The 22,640-nt window shown below is 45.0% G+C and overlaps 1 protein-coding gene across 3 annotated transcripts in view; it reads left to right on the top strand.

Moving 5' to 3' along the window:
• Positions 1–22,640, top strand: part of ZHX3 (zinc fingers and homeoboxes 3) — a 159,969-nt gene that overhangs the window by 108,344 nt on the left and 28,985 nt on the right. Inside the window, exon 1 of one of the 3 annotated variants that reach the window (XM_045295191.1) lies at positions 4,443–4,496. The exons of the other annotated variants lie outside the window; for them this stretch is intronic. The gene's annotated coding sequence lies outside the window, so the exon portion shown is untranslated. Of the gene's footprint in view, positions 1–4,442; positions 4,497–22,640 lie in introns of those variants that run through there. 3 annotated transcript variants of the gene reach the window in all.

Raw genomic sequence — 22,640 nt, forward strand, 5'->3', positions numbered from 1 at the left:
TAACATGTCCAAGTACGTGAGACACAGTTTCACCATCCTTGCCTTTAGTGAGCCTTCTGGCTGTACTTCTTCCAAGATAGATATTTTGGGGTTTTGGGGCAGTTCATGGTACTTTCAAGGTTCTTCACTAGCACCATAATGCAAACACATCCATTCTTCTTTGGTTTTCCTTGTTCAGTATCCAGTGTTCACATGCATATGAGGTGATTGAAAATACTGTGACTGAGGTCAGGCCCACGTTAGTCCTCAAAGGAACCTCTCTGCTTTTCAATACTCGAACGAGGTCTTGTGCAGTAGATTTACCCAATGCAGCACATCGCTTGCTCCCCTGACTGCTTCCTCAGTGAGCATTGACTGAGGATCCAAGCCAACAAATTCCTTGACAACTTCAGTCTTTTCTCCATGTATCATGATGTTCCCTATTGGTCCAGTTGTGAGGATTTTGGCCTTCTTTACATTGAGTTGTCATCCATACTGAAGGCAGCAAGCCCTGATCTTCATCAGGAAACGCTTCAAGCCTCTTCACTCAGCAAGCCAGGTTATATCATCTGCATGTCCGAAGGTGTTGATAAACCTTCTCCCAATCCCGGTACAGCATTCTTCTTCATATAATTCAGCTTCTCTGATTATGCGCTCAACGTACAGGTTTAATAAGAATGGTGAGAGGATGCAACCTTGTATCACACCTTGATTATTTTAGACCATGCATTGTTTCCTTTTTCTGGTCACATAACTGCCTCTTGATCCAAGTGCAAATTCCGCATGAGCACAACGAAGTGTTCTGGAATTCCCATTCTTCTCAAGGCTCTCCATAGTTTAGGGTCCACACAGTGTTAACATCACGGAGATTAGGATTAGAACACATAGTATAATTACATCAGACCACAAAATGAAGATAATATAGTAAAGATATATAACGCGGATAATAATGGTCTAGGCGAATTGATACTTATCTTTGGATGACGCAATTCAATCCTTAGCAATAATTTTGCATTCCCTTCAGCACTGGGTTGTTTTAGTTTTTCAACAACCTCACTAACCTTGTTGCTTTCTGTTTGTTTTCTCATTGCCATTTTAATGGGGATGAGGTGCTATTTCGTTATGGTTTCATTTGAATCTCCCTAATGGGTAATGGAAGGAGCTTTGGTGGTACTGTGGGATAAATGTTGGCTGCTAACTGCAAGGTCTGATGTTCAAATCCATCAAGCACTCTACAAAATAAAGAGGAGAGGCGTTCTGCTCCCCTACGCATTTACAGCCTCGGAAGCCCTTTGTAGGGTTGTTATGAATCAGAATCAACTTGATGGCAGTGGCTTTGGTTTTTGGTAACAACTAAAGAACAATGGCACATCTGTTAGCCAAGAGGTTCAGCAGTTTGAACCTACCAGCCGCTCCACGGGAGAAAGAGGGGTCAACCTGCTTCTGTAAAGCTGATAGCCTTCGAAACACTGTGGGACCGTTCTCCCCTGCCCTCCAGGTTTGCTGTGAATCAGAATCTGCTCAATGGCACCCAGCAACAACTATGGCTAATAGTGTTGAGCATCTTCTCATCTGCTTGTGGGCCATTTGCATCTCCTTTTTGGTAAAGGTCTGTTCAACTTCGTGTTTTTTTGTTTTTGTTTTTTTTTTAATTGGGATGTCTTTTTGTTAAGTTCTTGAGGTGTTTTTTTTTAAATACACATTATTAGATGTTAAGCCCTTATCTGATATATGGTTCCTGAAATTTTTCTCCCGATCTATAGATTATCTTTTCATTTTGTTGATGGAGCACTTGGCCCCTTCAGTCGTAAAACCTGACCCTTCTCTCACTGTTTTTCCTGCATACTTGGATGGTGAATCGTGTAGGTAAGGAGTAGTGGGTTTGGTCCATGCCTAATAAATGTGTTTACCACGGCCTAGTGAACTCGGAGAGGTACAGCGAGTCCATCTGGCAATCTCCAGAGGGAACCAGCCCTCCTTTGCAGCTGCATGGACATTTCTCCCTCCCTCGAACCTCGAGAGTCCGATTCCAAGTTGTAACTTCAAAACAGTGAACCAGCCAGAGTGACATTAACTCAGGTCTGCCCCACGGTTAGTAGCTTTTCACCTGGCCCCTCCTCCAGAGGCTGCACATCTTTTTTTAGTAGAGATACATTTTCCTAATGGCCTCATGCTTTGAGGTGGTGCAACCATTACAGTCACTCAGTTTTCAGCTTTCCTCTCTGAAGAATGCAATGGATAGATGATGAATACTATTTACCAGGAAGGGGAAAAAATCAAGTTATTTGTTGACAAGGCTCTCCTCTACTTGCCCAGGGGAGTACGTGACTTGATTCAAGGCACTTCTGCAGAATAAAGTCCCGAGCTTCCCACCATCTGATCCTCAAACGCCCACTCCCGCCACAAATCTTGCAACCCAGCTGTGTCTGCCTTTCATTACGCTCTAGGAGGCTGTCTGTACTGGACGCTCTCATTACCGAGCTGTCTTCCCCTTCTCTGCCTTCAAGTCCCAGTGCATCAAATGCCGCCTTCTCCTGGAAGCCTTCTGCAGCTGCTTTCAGTCCCAGTCATCAGCCTGTCACTCGGGTGCCCGAGCCCTTTGTAGCTCCTCTCTGGACACACACCACAGGCTGCTCCATGGGGCTTCTGTCGGCATGCTTTCTCCTTGTCTGAAGTATCAAGTCCTCCAGGGGCCAGGGACCTATGCCCTCATCTTTGTGATCTGTGAATATGTAGCAGAATGAATTTTCTAACATTGAGTACTTAGAATGTTCCAGCCACTGTCTAAGCCCTATATATCTATCTGTCTACACCTACACCTGTGTGTGTGGTCGTATTTGTCACAGCAGCCCCATGAGAGTAACACTTATCAACCACATTTTCCAGATGAGGACGCATAAGTACAGAAAAATAAAGGATTGTGCTCAAAGGTAGTAGAGTTGGGATTTGAACCAGGCAACCAACTAGGAGTCAGGTCTTCCTAATCATTACTAAATAGAGGAATGATATGCTATATGCTCCTGCTGTCCACTGTGTGATTAACTAGCATAATAAGAGATAACATCTACTGAACACCTGCTATGTGGCAGGCCCTGGGTTAACTGTTATTTTTTATCTTGCTTAATCCTCATGAGCATCGCATGAGGCCGATGCAGTTATTAGTAAACAAGTGAAGAAATCGAGATTCTGTGAGTTGGGGGCTAGGTGGCTTGTGCCTGTGTTTATAGAGTAGATGGTGAATAGTTCCCTGTGACTAGAGGCAGGGTTTTGGAAGAAAACTAACATGTATCAAGTGCCTGCTTTTTTCCTTCCATAAGAAAGTTGTTTCCAGGATAAAAAGTTTCAAACCTACCGAAAAATTTCCCAGCGGGCAGCCATACCCATAGCACCTGGTTTTGAGTGTTGACCCTGTACTTTCTCGGCCACCTCTCCTTCTGTTGCACCACCCGCCCTCAGAGGATTGTTACAGTCAGACTCAATGCCTGGCGCCATCCAACTAAGTCAGCATGCCTATCACTAAGTAGCTTTCATTATTTGCTTATAGCATATTTTTCTGTTGAGGTTAGATTTGTGCATTTTGTTGTTGGTACATTTTACATGTACATTTTGAATTGGTTTTGGCAAATGTTAAAAAACAAAAACTGACTACTATACATTTGAGTCCTACTCATGTTGACTCGGTAGCATGAACTAGAACTGCTCTGGGGAGTCTCCGAGACCGTTAAGCTTTACGGAAGGAGCCAGTCTCCTCTCTCTCCCATGGAGCAGCTGGTGGGTTTGAACCACTGACTTTTCAGGTAGCAGCCCAACACGTAACCCCTTGCAACAATGCATACACTTGTGTCATTCAAATACCTACCACAACGTTATTTTATCGTCACCCAGTAAGTTGCCTCCTGCCCCTTCCCGTCAGTCATCACCCCCCACTTCCCAGAGAAGCACCTACTGCTGGTATAGTTTAGGCTTTCTCGTCCCACAAAAATTTAAGTCGCTCACTCAGGTCCATAAAGCACAGCAAGAAAATCCAAGTGAGAAATAAGTGGGAAAAAGAAACTAAGGTAGGAATATTAAATGGAGCCAGGAGAGCATCTATAATATGCTGGGCACTTTTATAAGTAATGCATTACTTAATCTTCACAAGAAGTGTGCATAATTATTTCCATTTTATAGATGGAAAAGCTGAAAGTGTGTGTGGCTAATAAGTAATAGAGCCGCTCAGATTCCAATGTCCATGCTTTTTAAGGCCCTCCAAAGCAGACGAGTAAAATAAAAGCTAATTTAAAATAGGAACATGGTCTCAGGTGAGATGTACTTAAGTGTCTGCAAAATTGTGTTGCCTCCTCTTTTTTTGGTGTTAGCTGGGGGAGATGATGCAAGGGTGGGGGACTAAAGTAGCCCTCAGCCCTTAGAAAGAACCTCCAGGTCAGCGTTGGCAGTGGGTTATCCTGTGTGGCAATAGAGATGGAAGCTCCGTGTCCTTAGGAAAGAGCAACATGTTCAGACTGGTGGTCAAAGTGGTAAGTCACGAAATCCTCCCCGTGGTTATTGACTGCCATAGCAACATAAACAAGGCAACATGCATAGAAAAGACTTGGTCCGGGCTTATTTGTTATTCTATCTGCCCTGCCTATGGTTTCCAATTGTTTACTTTTCAGACTTTAATATCTTTCCTGAGATTTTCTGGTTTTGTTTTATTTTTCTTTCGTTTTCATTTGCTTCAAAAGATTTGTAATTGTTGATGCATTTTGACGATGGCTCTTTCAATAATCATCGTAAGCGAATGCCAACATCATATTCATCTTAATATTGGCATCAATCGATTATCTTTCTCATTCATGTTGTGATTTTGCTGGTGTTTATGTCTACCAAGAGGTTTTCAATACCGCCCTGAACATTTTGTCTTGTGTGTTAGGAAATTCTGTTCCTTTTTAAATCTTTTTGTTTAGTAGGCCATCGCCTTGTTTAGGTTTAGCACATGGTCTGTGACCTACTTTTGTGGGCTGCGGCCCCAATGACAATTTAATTTGCAGCGCCTTTGTAGTGCCATCCGGTCTGCTTTGGGTTATGTGGTGCTGTGCTGAAGAGGCTCACACTGGTCCCTGCTGGTGTTGCCGGGGAGGTCGAGAGAGGAGTTTACCTGTTGCCTCTCTATGAGTGAAGGGAGTTTTGGTCTTTCTTGGCAGGGATGAAAAGTGTTTCCCCAGAGCCAGTAGGGAAGGAGAGCACTCCCCTGGACTGCTTCATTCTCTTCAGTGCTCCCGATCAACCTCCCTTGCCACTGCTGCCAATTGGCCTGGTGATGTTGGAACTTCAATTCAATCCCAGATGAGCCAGCTGGGACTATCATTGATAGGTGGAGACTTGGGAAACATTGGGTCTGGATCACTTGGGGGTCATAAGATGCATTGTTGCCATGTCATTCTCCTGTCCTGGAGTCCCCTAACCAGTTAGCCTGCCTTGTGCCTACTCTTTGATTGCCTCTTGCATTGTTCCCAGGGTTTATAGCTGTACTTGACAGTTTTAAGGAGCCCTGGTGGTGTAGTGGTTATGCGTCGGGCTACGATCCACATGGTTGGCAGTTTAGAACCCCCGGTAGCTCCTTGGGAGAAAGGCTGTGCTTTCTATTCCTGTAAACAATTGCCGTCTTGGAAATCTACAGGAGGTCACTGTGAGTCAATGTTAACTTGATGGTCATGAGTTTGGTTTTGGGTTTTGACAAAGAGGTTTAGGAAGGAAAAAAGGGGTCTCTGCCGTCTTGTCTAGACCATGACAGAGTTGTAGTTATCCCATTGAGTAGAGTTAAGTTGTTTTAAATGGTGAGTGCTTTAGACACCAGGGAGGTGACTTTTCCAATAGTCTTATCAGCTGAAAGGCTTCCTTATTCCACAGTCCCATGGGCTTGGACCTGGTTGGCGGCCCAGTAAAGGCTGTTACATATCTTTCTTCTGCTTGCCTGGCTAGTGATGTCACTTGTTTGTGTCTGCTTTAGAAGAAGGCATGTCTTTAAGACCCCAGACGCTATATCTTTTGATAGCCGGGCACCATCGGCTTTCTTCACCACCTTTGCTTACGCACACGTTTGTCTTCAGTGATCGTATCAGGAAGGTGGGCACCCACTGATCTGATTAGTTCTTAAATGCTTCCTCGCCCCCACCACTATCATGATCCCAATTCTACCTTACATATCTGGCTAGACCAGAGGATGTACATTGGTACAGATAGCAACTGGAAACACAGGGAATCCAGGATAGATGACTCCTTCAGGACAGTGGTGAGAGGGGAGATGCCTGGAGGGTGAAGGGAATGTGGGGTACAAAGGGGGAACCGATTACAAGAATCTAAGTATTGCCGCCTCCCTGGGGGATGGACAGCAGAGAAGAGGGTAGAGGGAGACGTCGGACAGTGTAACTTATGACAAAACTATAATAATTTATTAATTATAAAGGGTTCATGAGGGAGGGGCAGGGGGAGGGAGGGGGAAAATGAGCAACTGATATTAAGAGCTAAAGTAGAAGGCAAATGTTTTGAGAATGATGAGGGCAACAAATGTACGTATGTGCTTGACACAATAGATGTATGTATGGATTGTGATAAGAATTGTATGAGCCCTCAATAAAATGATTTTTTAAAAAAAGAAGGCATGTCTTATGCTTTTGTTTATCCACTCTTCCACCCCCCCCTATTTTATTGGGGGCTTGTACAACTCTTATCACAATCCATGCATACGTCCATTGTGTCAAGCACATTTGTACACGTGTTGCCATCATCATTCTCAAAACATTTGCTTTCTACTTGAGCCCTTGGTATCAGCTCCTCATTTTTCCCCTCCCTCCCTGCCACCCCCTCCTTCATGAACTCTTGATAATTTATAAATTATTGTTATTTTGTTATATCTTATACACTGTGTGATGTGTCTTTTTGTTCTTATGCCCTTGAGTGATGCGGTAGTTTGTCACAATTTTAGCACAATTAAAGCAGATAAATCATCACCTTTGTAGGGTCTTTCCTCAGCCTCGCCTGTTGGTCAATATTGTCACCCTTTTGGCAAGAATTTTACCTGAAATCTAGCCGTGCAGATTGTATTTCATTGTGACTTGACTGTGAGATGTTTCATCTTTTTTTTTTATGTGAATATTTTGTTTCAGGGCTGCAGAACAATGACCAGATTCTTTCATAAATTACTGTGAAGAAATTTTTCAGTGTTTTTCACTGGCAAATGAGGGATTTTCGAGGTCATTTCAGTTCACCCACAAAATACCTTTTAAAAAAAAAATCAACGCGGGAAATCCTTTATTTTGGAAGCTATGGGCCACTTCTTTGTATAATTTTTAATAATAGTTTTGCACAAATAATTTCACGTTAAAATTGCATACTATTTATTCCCACCCATTTCCTTTATTGGCTGTGACACACAGGAATTACACCCATTGCTTGAGTAACCTTTCTGACCTTTTGTTACTTGGCTATAAATTGACTTGGGCCTTTTGCAAAAACACTGTCAGGGGGTGGGGGTGGGGAATCTTTTTGTTAGAAGCCGGCCAACTCCTGCTTCAGTGCAGAACAGTCTGTTCTGAAAAAATGAGCCACTCCAGTGAACAGGAAAACATGGCCATAAACTGGCACAAGCGATTCCCCACGTTCATTCCACTGAGCAGTGACCTTGGAGAAGGAGGAGGCTCGAGGGAGATCAGTCCAGCTTTGAGCACCATCGGCTGCAGGTAAATGCCACTAGTTCAATAGAGGGAGTTGTATGAACATCAAGCGAGTTTCTGCTTCAGCGTTCTGGAAGTCCACCAACACCTTAACATTAAAAAGGAGAAGATAGTAGAATTCTATTCTCTACTCCCACAGTCCCCTTAGAGCCTTTTCATGGCCTATTTCCCCTGCCATTTAGCTGATCTTCCCACGGGGGTGGGGTGGGGTGGGGTGGGGGGGGAAGCTGGTGTGTTCAACTGGACAGACATCTCTGAGAGGCTGCTCCAAGCAACACCAAGTCCTGAGTGAACCCCCCAAGAAGACATTTATAGAGAATTGCACGAAAACACAAAACCCCGTCATAGAACAATGCAGTCGGTGCTGTCATAGGAAAGCTATGCAAGACAAGTGGAAATGGGCTGTGTCTCAAGGAGAGCTGTTTGAATGAGGTTTGGAAATTGCCCAGGAGCTGACCAAATAGATGAGAGGAGACAAGGATTCTGGCAAAGAGAGGAGCGTGTATGTGGTTGAAGAGTAAATGAACGCGCCTAAGAGTACCTGGTACTGTGAATTCAATGGCTTGAGTGTAAAGTATGATGAGGGCCGATGACCTGCAGAGGGGACAGTACCAGGTAGCGTGCCTCTCGGGTGCTGCATGAAATGGTGTGGAATTTATACCTGGGCCATGGGAGCTCAGTGAGAGCTTAAAGTAGCCCACGGGAGCTTGAAGCGGCGTAGTAACTAGCTGGGCAGCGTTGCGATGGGGAAAGAGGAGGGTGCAGGCAGTTTAATCACTGGAGTCTGCAGCAGAGAGGAAAGGACCTGTGCTCAGAAACCTCACGCAGGGGCCGCTTTGCAGGCTGGAGAATGGAGCAAGAGGGGAAGGTGATAAGGAGTCCAAGGCTGCTACTCCTTCTCAACCTGGCCGTCCAAAGTGCTTTCACATGTGTGATCCCCTGCCTTTCAGCTGATCTTCCCACCAGGGGGGAAGCTGGTGCATTCAACTGGACAGACATCTGAGAGGCTGCTCCAAGCAACACCAAGTCCCGAGTGACTCCCCCGAGAAGACATTTACAGAGAATTGCACGAAAACACAAAACGCCACCGTCGAACAATGCAGTAGATGCTGTCACCTTTTGTAACCTTTATCAATCAAAAGGACCGATTGCCTCGCGTTGATTCTGACTCACGGTGAGCCTACGTGTGGCAGAGTAGAACTGTGCTCCAGAGGGCCTTAGCTGTCTGATATTTTGGAAGCAGAAACTTACATATATGCAAACTCCAGTCGCCTGATTCCAAGCAGAGTGACCTCCTGCCCTTGAACGGTACCTGCTCTAATTGGACCACCCATTATTAAGCATGTCATAGAAGACATTCATACAGTTTGTCAGAGCTGAGGCTTATAGATAACTAACGGCTTTTCTAATATTCACATGCTAGCATTCTATTGTTTAAGCCTGTTTTTCTTATGAATCTGGTACCCTTGAAAGCATCATATACATGATTTTATTTCTTATGATCTTACCACTGGTTCTGAGGAGGCTCCAGTCAAATTAGGAAAAAAATATAAATTGGCCGTTGCTATTTAACAAAACAGAACTTTTCAATGTTCAAACGTGTGTGTCAGAGTCTGTATTAGAGCAACAAGTTATGATTTTCAGAAATTAGAGAACCTGTTGGACTAACTTGAACTGAATTTGATCATTTGAAATAATTATGTGCTTTTAAAGTTCTTAGAAAACCTTTTCCCAGGTAACTGTAAACAAAAGTCATCCTCACTTAAGTCCCTTGACACATTGGTGGTTCTGCCTATGGAATGTTCAACCTACAAGCCCGAGGTCATGGATTCTAGGGCTGGGCTAGCGAGGTGCTGAGAGCAAACCCCAAACACACCAACCTACTCGGTGACCAGATCAAAGGGACGGACTGCCCCACTTGGGGTTAGAACCCGGAGGTTCCCGCACTGACAGCTAGCATCACAGAACGTTATGAGCTGTCTCTTTAGGGTCTCCTTTCCACCCCAGCTGTACTTGTTTCTCAGAGTGGAAGCAGAAAAAATAGACGTTCTTGAGACAGACAAGTGTAGGAAATGTAGGGGAGCCCTAGATCTTAAGCTAAGCCTGCTCTAGTATCAGGGGCACCCATGGTGGAAGTCGAGTTGCTGGGTTTTCGAGCAGTGACCAGGCTGTGGAGCTGTAGCCTGCTCCCCTGCCAACCCAGAGCTGGGTTATACAGAGCACAGAAAGAACGGCAGCGCTGCTCTCCCACAGGGCCTTCGAGCGGAGCAGGAGCACTTATGTAGCTGTGTGTGCTCATTCATTCTGCTGTAAATCCACACAGTGGGGCCTCCGCGGGCCCTCGGTTCACCTCAGTGTCAACTCTTGCTTATTGCCCCCGTGCTTTGAGGCTGCGCCTGACACATTAGGAAATGCAGAAGATGCAGAACCAAGAAGAGCAGCCCCTGCCAATCTGGCCTAATGACGCAGGCAGCCAAGTAAGCAGTGGTGATTCTCAGGAGCAGGAGACTGGGGTCCTAGAGAGAGAGGAGGCAGTGGCTGAGAAGCCTGCCAAGGGGCTCTGGCTGTACTGGGAAGCCCTCAGTCAGTGAATGAAAAAGAACTGTTTCCCTCCCTTTTCCTTGTCTATTAAAAAGGGGATCTTAGAGGAAAGGGAAAAAAAAGTATGTGTGTGTGCATTTGTGTGTGTGTGTATGTGTGAGTGTGTGTGCGCACGCGCGCCAAAAGGAAGCAGATGGACTTTGGGCCTCTACTTAAATCTCACCTTAGTTCAAGAAACGGTTTGTTCTAATAACACGCCACATTTAGACACGATTGCTGAAGACAAAATAGGTGCATAAGCAAATGTGAAGAAAGCTGATGTGCTCAGCTATTAAAAGATATAGACTCTGGGATCTTAAAGGCTTGTAAACAAGCAGTCATCTATCAGAGAAGCAACAAAGCCCACATGGAAGAAGCACACCAGACTGTGTGATCATGAGGTGTCGATGGGAAGAGGTATCAGAAGTTCAAAAACAAGCAACCAAATCGATGTGAAGGGGCATGTGTTAGTCTGAGTAAACTAGAGAAACAAATCCATGGACACACTTATGTGTATAAGAAAGAGATTTATATACAAGAGCAATTGAACATTGAGAAAACACCCCAGTCCAGTCCAGATCAAGTCCATAAGTCCGAAATTAGCCCATATGTCTGCTACCAATCTATAAAGTCCTCTTCAGACTCATGAAATACATGCAATGATGCCAAATGTAGAAGATCACAGACCAGTGGGTAGAAAGTCATTGGATCCAGTGGCATTGGACACATCTCAGCGCTGGCAGGGGCATCTGCATGGCTTCTCCAGCACCCAGGGCTGCATCAGGGTGGGTTCATGTGTCTTATCAGCTGCTATGTCTCCCACCTCCAAGGAGGAAAATATCGGAATTCCCAGAATCCTTAGGGGAAGGCTATGCCCACACAGAAGTCCCATTGGCTATGACCTGATTGACAGGTTAGACTCCACCCCTACATGCTTAATCCTCAAATTGACAATTACATAACTACCACAGCATGGGTGTAGTGGAGACCTAAAACCCACCTGTAAGATAATTAGACAGTCCCTCTCAGAAGGGCCACATGGAAGGGATGAAAAATCCAGGGGGCAGTATAGCACTGATGAACCACATAATTATCCTCTAGTTCTTTAATATTTCTTCCCCTTACTATTATGGTTTTTATTTGTTTTACCTCATTAATTTTGTTAAATTTGCGTATGTTCATTTGCATATTTAAGATCGCTTGGTACATGAAAGCCAAGATAGTCAGAAACAGTGACAGGGCCCCAGGGATAAGGGAAGAGAGGGGAGGGGGAAATAGGAAGTTGTAGCATTGATGACTGCATGACCCCACTCGATGGGATCAAACGACAGAGTTGTATGGGAAGGATATATTGGATTGTGTAAGATATGACAAAAAAACCAAAACAACCAACTATTAAGGATTCCTGGTGGGGCGGGATAAAGGGGAGCTGATATCAAAGGGTTCAAGAAGAAGAAAGAAAATGTATTAAAACTGATTGTGGTAGTAATTGTACAATACTGCTTGATGTGATTGAACTATTGTTATATCTGTAAGAGCTCCCAATAAAATGTTTGGGAAAAAATTTTTTTTTAGAAAAAGGGCTCTTACACACACTCTGTACATAGGTATTTCAGATGCTATGAGAATCGACTGTAATAATCCTTGTAACATGCCTTGCCCAGAACTGGCAGTTCATGGGCACTTTGTAAAGACTTATTTTTGTTGCCCCCTTTCTTTCATTAGTCTCCCAATCCAGCCCTACTTTGCTCTTATTTTATAGGGAGCACAAGCCCGTTTGTGAACTCTGTCAATCTCTCTCCTGAACGTCAAATCCTCCAATCCTCGCCCCCCTTCTCCTCTTTCCTTCCTGCCTCCCAGATCTAAGTATCCCAGTGTCTTCCCTCTCTCACTGGGCAACAGCAGCCCCAGACTAAGCTGAGAAATGGGCGGGAAGGGAAGAGCAGGAGTGCCTGCTGTCACAGACATTCCCCGCCACAGGCTCCATCCCCATCCAAACCCTTTGAGTCTCCCCATTTAGGTTTGGGAATTCCGGGCTCTGGTCCCTGTGGCATTCTCTTTCTTCAACTTACTGAGAGAAGAAAAGAAATTAGGGGGTTCCCCCTTCCTGAGTGAGTTGCCTATAGATTTAGAACTCTTTGTCTCTTCTTGTAGATATTTGACCTTAAGCCCTGGGCCTGCCGACATTCTTCTAAGGCAGTGGTTCTCAACCTTCCTAATGCCACGACCCTTTAATACAGTTCCTTGTGTTGTGGTGACCTCCCAACCATAACATTATTGTCATTACTTTCATCACTGTCATTTTACTACTGTAATGAATCGGGCGACCCCTGTGAAATAGGTTGAGGACCACTGTGGTAAGAGATTCTGTCCTGGGTGTCCTATTTGCTCCATCTTGTCTCTGTAATGAGCCCACTCCTGAGGGGGCTGAGGGAGAAGACGGGTCAAGCACATATGGATTCCCCTTTCCTATCTGGTTCCTGGGCTCCCCTCTGACACTACTCTTTCACATGCACACCCAGCCTGTCCTCAGACTGGCACATCTTCACATGAGATGCTAGCCCTCAGCTAGAGGTATGTATGACCTCTACAGGACATTTGGCAATGCCTCCAGAGGTTTTTACTTTCACATGTTGGGTGGGTTAGTGGGGGGTGGGATTGCGGGTGATTACTGGCATCTAGTGGGTAAAAGTCAGGGGCACTGTTCAGAGATCCTAAAGCGAACAAGGCAGCCCACTCTAGCAAGGAATTGTCAGTATGAAATGTCAGTACTGCCAAGATTGATATATTTACAATGAGGGGGGTGGGGTGGGATTGTAGCTGCGAGGCTGCCTGTGTACAACCCCAAACTGCATGGCATCTGGTCCTTTAGTTTGGAGGGTTAGGCTTGTGGCTTTATGTAACATCCTGTGAATAGACCTGATAGTAATTACATTCAGGTACTCTTACACATTTTGTTTCAGCTTGTGGGTCTCATTCCCCACAATGTACCGTCATTTATTCCACTGTCTCCCTGTGGTTCCTGTTTCGATTCCTCCTCCTCTTCTAACCCTTTGAACATTGTCCTTGGGTAGATACTGCACGTTGGATCTGAAGTAGTTGATTATTCTAACACGGGATGAGTTCATTTCCAGATAGTCTTGGGGGTCCCTCTAATCTCTACCCAACCAGTATGCCTGGTCTCTTTTACGATTTTGAGTTACATTCCACATTTTTCTCCCATTCTTCTACTGTGCTCCCTTACAGAGCAGTTGGTAGTGGTAGCAGGGCACCATCTAGTTCTTCTGGTCTCAGGGTTGTGGAGATTAGTGTTTACCTGGTCCATTATTCCATTGGACTCATCGTTTGCATATGTCTTTTGATTTTCATCATTCGACTTTCTTCCAGACAAGAAGAGACCAATGTTTGTACCATAGACGACTGCTGATGAGGTTTTAAGACCCCAGGTGCTATTCACAAAAATAGGATGTCAAACATCATCTTTGTGAACTGTTATACCAATTGACCTGTGGTCCCTACAGACTATTTCCTGCTCCCCTAAGCCCAGCAACTCATTCCCTCGAGGGGTTTTGTTATGTCCAAGACATTGTCATAGCTTTGTCCCTTGTATGCTTTACCATATACACAGATAGCATTGCAGCAAAGGTAATACACATATACAAAAATCCTCTGTCAAATCCATAGATATTTATGGGTGTACTCCCACTTTTCCTTCTTTACCTGTTCAGCCATGAGCATCTAGCCGAACATCTACTTGTAGAAAACCCATATGACAGGATTGTGTGTAGAACAGAATTTGCCTCTGTCGTCTTTAACACTTGCAGACCTCCCTGCATCTTCCTCTGCCTCCTTAATTTTGTCACACCATTGTGTGTTCCTTTCCCTTGCGCTCCAGTTAATACTTGTCCACTGCAAACCAGTGACTTCCACCCCCTCTTCTTCTCTCACCCCTGGTAACCGTTTTTCAAAAGAATCTCTACATGTGAAAACTTATTCTTGACTTTTTATAATAGTCGTGTCATGTACTATTTGCCCCTTGGTGATTGTCTAATTTCATGCAGCAAATGTCCTTCAGTTTTAAATATGTTGCAGTGTATTTAGCAGATAAGCCATTCTTTAGCATTGAATAGTATTCCATTGTGTGTATGTCCACTGTTCATTTATCCATTCTTTCATTGAAGGGCATTTAGATAGTTTCTCTTTTTGCTATTGTGAGTAGTATTGTGATGAAGAATGTAATCAGTGTCACTAAATTGTATATAGAAACTATTGAAATGGTGAATATTTTGCTGTGTATATTCTCAACAATAACAAAACTAACTAACCAACCAACCAACCAACTAACTAACTAACTAACTAACTAACTAACTAACTAAATACTGCCAGGGTGGAGAACCCTTGAGCTAAGGTGTTCCCCACATGAGCCCCTTTCTTGTGTTCCTTTGCCTCTGGGTCCTTAGGGCCTTTTCTGGACCTCAGAAGCTCTTCCTTACCTCCCAGTCGATGGGCCCACCTCTCTACAGTCTTCTCTCCTGCCTACTCCATTCAGAGCTGGTCCTCACCCTGAAATCTCCAAGCTGCTTGTGTTCACTCACTACATACAGCCCCCATGATTTCTCCTTTCTCTCTTGAGAGTACAATAATAAATTGATTGTAATGAGGCTAACCACACACACTCCAAAAAATAATATTCCAAGACCCCAAACCTTTATGCTAGGGAGGCAGCTGCTCCTTAATGGTGTAGCACTGTATTTAGCATCAGGAGAGTCAGTCTGGTACCCAACTATGATTTCCGAACTCTGAGATAACAGACACAACTTCCCCAAACTTCCTTACACACACCACACACACACACACACACACACACACACACACACACACACACGCATACACGATAGAGGCTGTTAAGAGATGTTAGCATAGAGCCTGGTGTACACAGTGGTCCTTCAGATGTGGGTTGGATCTGAAAAATAAAGTCAAGCCCCCAGATGTGACCCTGATAATGGGTAGGTGGTTCATAGAGAAAACAGAATTTTCCAGTGCTGACCCCAAAGAGCAACCCTGTTCACTGTAGAAATACTAGAAGACATTGAAGAACTGGAAGATGTTGCCCTAGTTTCATGGAAACAGGGAACTCCCACGGTTCAGCCATTAAGTCAAAGCTGATGCATAGTGACCCCAGGTGGGTTTCCGAGACTGTAACTTTTCTGCAGTAGAAAGTCTGGTCTTTGTCCCAAGGAGCTGCCGGTGCTTTCAGACTGCTGACCATGCAGATCGCCGCCCCGTGGGTAACCACTGCACCACCGGGGCTCCTACAGCTCACAGCTAGCAGATGCATTTCTCTCTCTCTCTCTCTCTCTCTCAGGACCCTGGAACCCTAAGATCACTTGTAAAGGTTGGGTGATGTGCCCTGACCTGGGGTAGCCAGACGTCAGCTGGCCCCTGTGGGACTGCTGGGGCATGAGAGGCACACCTCAGTTCACTCTCACAACTTTTGGTAGATGGAGGCCCACACGGAGGAAGTGGTGTTGCATTTACTATAAATGCAGGTGTTATAGTACATTTACTTCTTTTCCTCAGTGTTTTGATCTTGTGGGCAAAGGCAATTTTCATATGCTTTTTGGGCTAGAGTTATAAAAAGCATATAAATATCCAACAGTGGGCGTACTAGCTGGTTTTTTGTGAAATCCACTTCCTCTCTCTATGGTCTTATTTCTGGAACAGAGGACGCCTGTGCGCCCGAGGGAAAGATCTTCATTCATCATCGGAGGTGCTATGAGGCATCCTAAGACTACCTAAGTATCATGGGGCTTCCATTTCTACCAGTGGCTAGAGAATGAACCCACAGTACACGAGTTAGAGGACACGGGACAGATCACGTGTGACTGCTGAAGTGTTGGCAGCAGCAGGATGCCAGCTGGTGGCATCAGATGGAGAGCTTCTCTCAGTCTCTGCCACCTTTCATTTCTTTCTCCCCGGAATCCTAGGCGCTTCATGCTCCCCTCCAGCATACTATCCTGTGCCACTGTGACAGTACATTTGAATGTGTTTTCCCCAGCCTGATGTGTTGTGGGGGTGAATCCCAGCCACCACCTGCTATTTACGTGCCTTTAATCAGATTCCTTAGCCACTTAAGCCTTGCTTTTCAATTTGGATAAAGTTGGGTTGATGGTCCTTACTCATAGAGTGACTGTGAGGTGGATCAAGCCCATTCACAATCAAAGTTGAAGCTGGTCCTGAGACCACACAAGAGGAGTTCATTGAGCTCATTAACAGCGATGCACCGAGAACTGATTTCTCTACCATCCAGTCACAACGTGCTGGATCAAGTGTTCGCGGTCATATCCTGTTCTGTCTGAGACTGTGTTGCACTTTCTTCTTCCATTTCCAACTACATATCTTTGTGAAACAGGGTTTTCCAGCTTGTTGGTTATCGAGTCTAAATACAGAAGTAGACTTGTTTTGGAAGACGATCTTCGTTGTGCTCTTGCAAAGACTGCCCTGAGAATTTCTGATCTGGTGAGAAAGAAGCTATCTCAACCTTCGCAGGCATACTGTTGCAAAATGTAGCAAAGTACTTTACTGTGGTTGGATTAAGACTATTACCCATGCTACACCATGTGTCAAGACAAAATTCCATGTATTTGTAATTAGAAATAAACATTTCACAATATATTAAAAATAAAGAAAGGAGGAAATGTGCTGCAGTGGCAGTACTTTCATTCAGGCAGTGGTGGTTATATACCTTGAGGGCGGTGGATGCACAGTAGCGTTGACGCCTCTGGTTTCCAGAGCTGAGCAGATATCTAGGAACACTTGGAATGTTGTTGTTTTAATTTGTAATAAATGACAGGTAAACACAGGTACACACCTGTATACCAAAAAACAAACAAACAAACCCTGCTCAGAGGATAAATTGATAGTGACGATCCTTAATTTGAAGGAGCTATAAAGTGTGTTTTAGCTCATCTTTTAAAATTTGATACTTGAGGGAGTCTAAAATGAGCCCATACCATTCTTTGCATTAAGTTAGGGCATTTGAAAGGAAACCATCTAGACCATACTGTAGTAGCCCTTTATCAAAACAGTCTGACTTAATTTTGGTTTACGGCGACCTCCTGTTGGCGCTGTTGAGGAAGCACTGGGCTGCTGTCCTCTAACTTGGCAGTTCAAACCCACCACTGCTCACTCCTCAGCAGAGAGTTAAGGCTGTTTGCTCCCAAGGGGCAGGTGGTGGGGAGAGGGGGAACCGATCACAAGGATCAACACATAACCCCCTCCCAGGGAGCCGAACAACAGAAAAGTGGATGAAGAGCGGCAGAGGACAGTGTAAGATATGAAAATAATAATCTACAACTTATCAAGGGTTCATGAGAGAGAGAGGGCGGGCGGGGGAGGGAGGGGGGAAATGAGGAGCTGATACCAAGGGCTCAAGTAGAATGAAAATGCTTTGAAATTGATGGCAGCATGTGTACAAATGTGCTTGACACAATGGATGATTGTATGGATTGTGATAAGAGATCTAAGAGCCGCCAATAAAAGTATTTAATTAAAAAAAAGAATCAGTTTCAGAAACCTTCATGGGGCCACTATGAGTTGGAATTGACTCAGGGACTTGGATTATGCCCTTGGCCTTCCTGGAGGACCCGTGGAAGAATGTGAGCTATTTCATGATATCTTTCTAAACTATGCCTGCTGTCTTCAACTCTACCCAATTTCCCTTAACACAGAATGCCAAGACATGTTTCTCATCAGTTCTCATGGGACTTCTCTGAAATAATTTGTCTCTGTATATGAGTAAACATTCATCTTTGTCAGATGATAAAAATGGCATCACTCAATTCATTACCGTGTTTGCCTTTGATGTCAGGAATCCCAGAATTAGACTCAGTGCCCAGGTGAAGGTTTGTCGGGCCTTTTCATGGTCCTCCCTGCAACCTCTCTCATCCCCCACTCCTTGTGGTAGTACAGACAGCAGGACCCATTCAAATGCTCTAACTTCATGCAAACTGCGTGTTTGTGAGGTTTTTTTAACTTTGTATGGTGAATTAGGAAGGAATTTACATTTCAGATAATCATTTTTATATTCAACAACTTAACTTATCAAACCTCCCAATAGCTTGCCTTGCCCCTCATCTTTTTTTTCCCTTCTCTTCTCCCTCTTGTAGGATATTGTCTTCTCCTTCACCACGTTAACACCTGCCTTCCCGCTAGTCTCTCACGTCCCTTCCCTCTCACTTCTGGTAGCCACCAAAGTCTGCTTCTGGTGATTTGAAAACCTTTCTCTTGACTTTTAATTTTTTAACAGTGGTTTCATAAAATAGTTGTCCTCCTGTGACTGGCTAACTTCACTCAAAATAATGTCTTCCAAATCCATCCAAGTCACGAAGTGTTTCACAGTCTCATCATTATTTTTCAGTGAGTAAATTGGGTAAAAAAATTGGATATGAAAAATACTTCCAGTGCTTCATCAGCCTGTTAAAACATTCCAATTGTCTGATATACCATTACTAAAAGTTTTTCCCCATTCTGTGGGTTCATGTTTTACACTTTTACTCTTTTAATAAGTGTCTTATTTTTAGGAGTTCCCAACCATTTGTTTGTCTTCTCTTGTATGTGTTTTTCTTTATGTTTGGTAGTGGTTTATGCCATTCATTTTAGTCTTCTGGTGGGATTGGTCCCACCTCCAGCTCACAGATGGGTCTCCGTTGTTTTAGGCCACACAGCCCCCATGCAGGTTCTTAGTGATTGACCCTGTGGCAGTCAGTGCCAATGGTGTTGGTTCAGGCCATCAAAATGTTTGATGAGGACGGTGTAGGATATGGAAATAGCAATCATTTATAAATTATCAAGTGTTCACGAGTATGGAAGGGTGGAAGGGAGGGGGAAAAGCTGATAACAAGGGCTCAAGTAGAAAAAAATGCTTTGAAAATGATGATGGCAACATATGTGCAAATGTGATTGATAAAATTGATGTATGGGTTGTTATAAGAGCTTTAAGAGCCCCCATTAAAATGATAATTTAAAAAAAAAGTTTGCTGAGTGTTTGGGAAAGAAGGCTCTTCAGTCTTCTGAGAAAGTCCCCCAAAGGCAGCCCCCTTGCCAACATGTGGATGGTGTGGGAATATGCATCCTGGGAGTGCTCTGGTCATCCTGGCGACAGGGAAGATACCGTTAACAACGTAGAAAGGAAACAGGCTCTTGATTGAAACTTAACTAAAGGCACCCACCTCTGTACCTTCAGATCACAGTGCCAGCAAATGTCCTTTATTATGTGAGCTAGTGTGAATTGGGTTTTGTTACTTCCACCTTAGAATCTAAATGGTGATTGTGTTAGTCTGGGTAAACTAGGGAACAAATCCACAGAAACGCATATGTATACAAGAGAGTTTTATATAAAGGGTAAGTGTACATTAAGAAAGCATCCCAACCCAGTGCTGCCCAAGTCCATGAGTCCAACATTAGCCCATATGTCTGACACCAATCTACAAAGGCCTCCTCCATCTCACAAAACACACACAAGAAGGAAAGCCGAATCAATGAACGTGTAAGCATCTCAGCGCTGGCAGGGGTCTCCACACGGCTGCTCCAGCACCCAGGGCTGCATCAGGGTAGGTCCATGTGGTTTCTCCTCAGGGATGTCTTACAGGAAGTGAGCCTTGTGAGCTGGAGCAGGGAACTGGCTAAGGCAGCGACACCCTGGTCCGACCATCAGCAAGCAAGAGACCTGAGAACTCGAAAAGGCGAGGCTCACTGAGGCATTTATCCCTCCGCCCTTCAATTAATCCCACATGTGTTTATTGGCCAGGTTGGCACAATAAACCTTAACTATCTCGGTGGTTAATAGATCACGGCCCTTCTATTCTCTTTATATTAGTGATTCTAACCTATGGACCAAGACTCTACCTTGAGGGAGCAGGGATTGGAGGAACTTATATGAGGTTTCTGCAGATTGAAAAATGCCTTGGCTAAATATGTATTAACATTTTTTTTCAAATGTATCTCACTTTGAAAAATGCAAAGGTAGATAAAGCTACTAAATTCTTAGCTTCATGCCATGTATTTTCACAATCCATAAGTGTTAATAGCAAAGTCATTAGCAAAATCATTTGGGGGTAAAAATTTTGACATGCAAAAGAAGCCTTTTGCTAAATTAGATGTGCAGCTTTAGATGAATCTTTTTCTAAATCCTTCATCACCTTGTTCTCTTTCTAGTTAGTCCTGCCTCAAACTAGGGCGGACGGTGTTGTGATGTAAATTTTAAAAGGTTATTTAGATGGCTGTGTTAAGGGCAGTGTAACTTTGCACGTCCTGCACCTGTGTGTTCTGCATTCATCCAAGAAAAAAAGGATGAGGTATTGACTTTGTTCCGTGTCGAGTGCTCCCAGTTGGGTTTCAGTGCCTATGCCAGGTGAGGACGCGCCTAAGCATGGATTACTTTTTCGCAGGACACTGGAGGTAACCTTTGGGGAGTGACATGCACGTGGGATGCCCCCTTTCATGCACATCACCGTTGGTGAAACTGAGTGGTCTGGTGCTGTACCCCCACTTCTGGGATCTTGCAGCCTACTAAAGAGAAAAGATGTACACCAGATTCTCTCTAAGACAAGGCTTTTTTTTCCAAACCATTTTATTGGCACTTCATCCACATGTCATCCACAGGCTGCATCAGTAGGCCAGTCTGGAACCTGGCCTACGCTTCCAGGACCGCCTTCGGAACCTGGCATCCCCTAGCTGTGCTTCACCGAAATTGTGACCATGCTGCCTGCTAACAGTGCTTGCAGTCTGGTTTCTTTGCCTGCTCTCTTCCCCCCTGTTTCTAGATCCGTCATCCTCTGCCTTTTTTTTTCTCCTTTTGAGCAATACATATGTTTTTTGGCACTACACCGCCCCCTTCACATCCATGTGTTCACACACGTGCCCCCCCACACAAAATGAAAGCAAAGCATTACAAAAATTCATACTGGGAATTGTCTCATGGAAAGGGGGGCTGCCTGCTGGCCCTGCCCTGGTCTAAGTGAGCTAGCTGAACTCTCTCAATTTCCTTCTGAGTAAACAAAGAATACCCGAGCAGTGACTTAAAAGGACAACCTGGATTTGCCTCCCAGTTTTCTTTTTGTCTTTGTCTTTCTCTGGGTTAGCAGCATTGGTCCTTTATGTCAGCAGTGCTAACCCGCCCTGTGTGCTGCTGCTCGGCTGCCCTTGGGGAAGGCCAGGCCCAGGCAGCCAGCTGGCTATGGGGCCTGATTCAGAGCCGGTGCTGCCGCTTTCTTGCGGCGCTGGACTCAGCAGGCAAACAGAGCTTGCTGGCAGTAAACCTAAGGGTCGTATTCAAGCAGTGGCCTCTTCTTACACTGCAACCGGGCTGTGTTTCTCTTTTCTCCTCGCGAGGCAGTAGCCTCAAATTCTTCGGCGTACACCAGACGCCAGCTCCCTGTCATCTCCTGCGCTTGGTGGTGGTTCCGTTTGCCATTGGTGATTCTTGACCGGGGCCCGGAAGAGCTGCTCCTAATCCGCAATGAGAGGGTGGGAGTTGATTTATGAGGGTGAAATGAAAGAATCTAAAAGCACGGATTCAGCAGGCTAGAGTAGCTCATGAACTAAGGCTGTTGTTTGCCAATTATCAGCTCAGTGACGGCTAGGCAGAGCAGAACTGTGCCCTGATGGTTGTCTCGGCTGCCATTTTATAGGAACAGATCTCCAGGGGTTTCTTCCGTAGAGCCAGTGGGTGGGTTGGAACCCCCGAGGTTGTGTTAGCACAAGGGCTCTACCATTGGACTGCCAGCGTTCTTCGGTAGCTGCAAGAACAAAGCCAGGTCAACTAGGTAGAAGAAGGTGTTTGGGATTGTGTCCAGGGTTCTGATCTTTTCCGTCTTGATCCCACATGCAAACTAAGCTTTGCGTTGAGTATTTGAGGTCCCTGTGTGCTGGGTGGCAGAGACACAGCCTTGGCCAGACACAGAAGGAAGCTTGTACCCACTGCTGTGGCCAGTGCTGTAGGGGAGGGGCGCAAAGAGCAGAGCTGCTGGATTGGGCTAGGGGGAGGGCCTCTGCCAGAGGAACCCGGCTGGAGTTTCCAGGCCAGCTCCATGTCTCCCAGTGCTCAGGCAGACCTGCTCTGTGGTTTGCTTGCTGGTTGTTTTTTGTGGGGTGGGGTGGGTGTTTGTTTCTTTGGTCCCACTCAGGTATGTGCACTGTGTGGGGCTTGATCTCTTCAGGCGAGACCTTTGGGACCAGAGACAAAGCATGTTACAGTGTGCCATTTGCCAAGCGGTGACAGGCCGGGGACCTTTACACCTGAAATGACACACACCCCTGTGTCCTCTGCCGGGACTGCTCCTTCTGCTCGGAGGGCCTCAGTAGCATGTA

Source organism: Echinops telfairi, unplaced genomic scaffold (genome assembly GCF_000313985.2).
Source record: "Echinops telfairi isolate 266 unplaced genomic scaffold, ASM31398v2 ScPeMD7_5592;HRSCAF=6446, whole genome shotgun sequence".
NCBI lineage: Eukaryota > Metazoa > Chordata > Mammalia > Afrosoricida > Tenrecidae > Echinops > Echinops telfairi.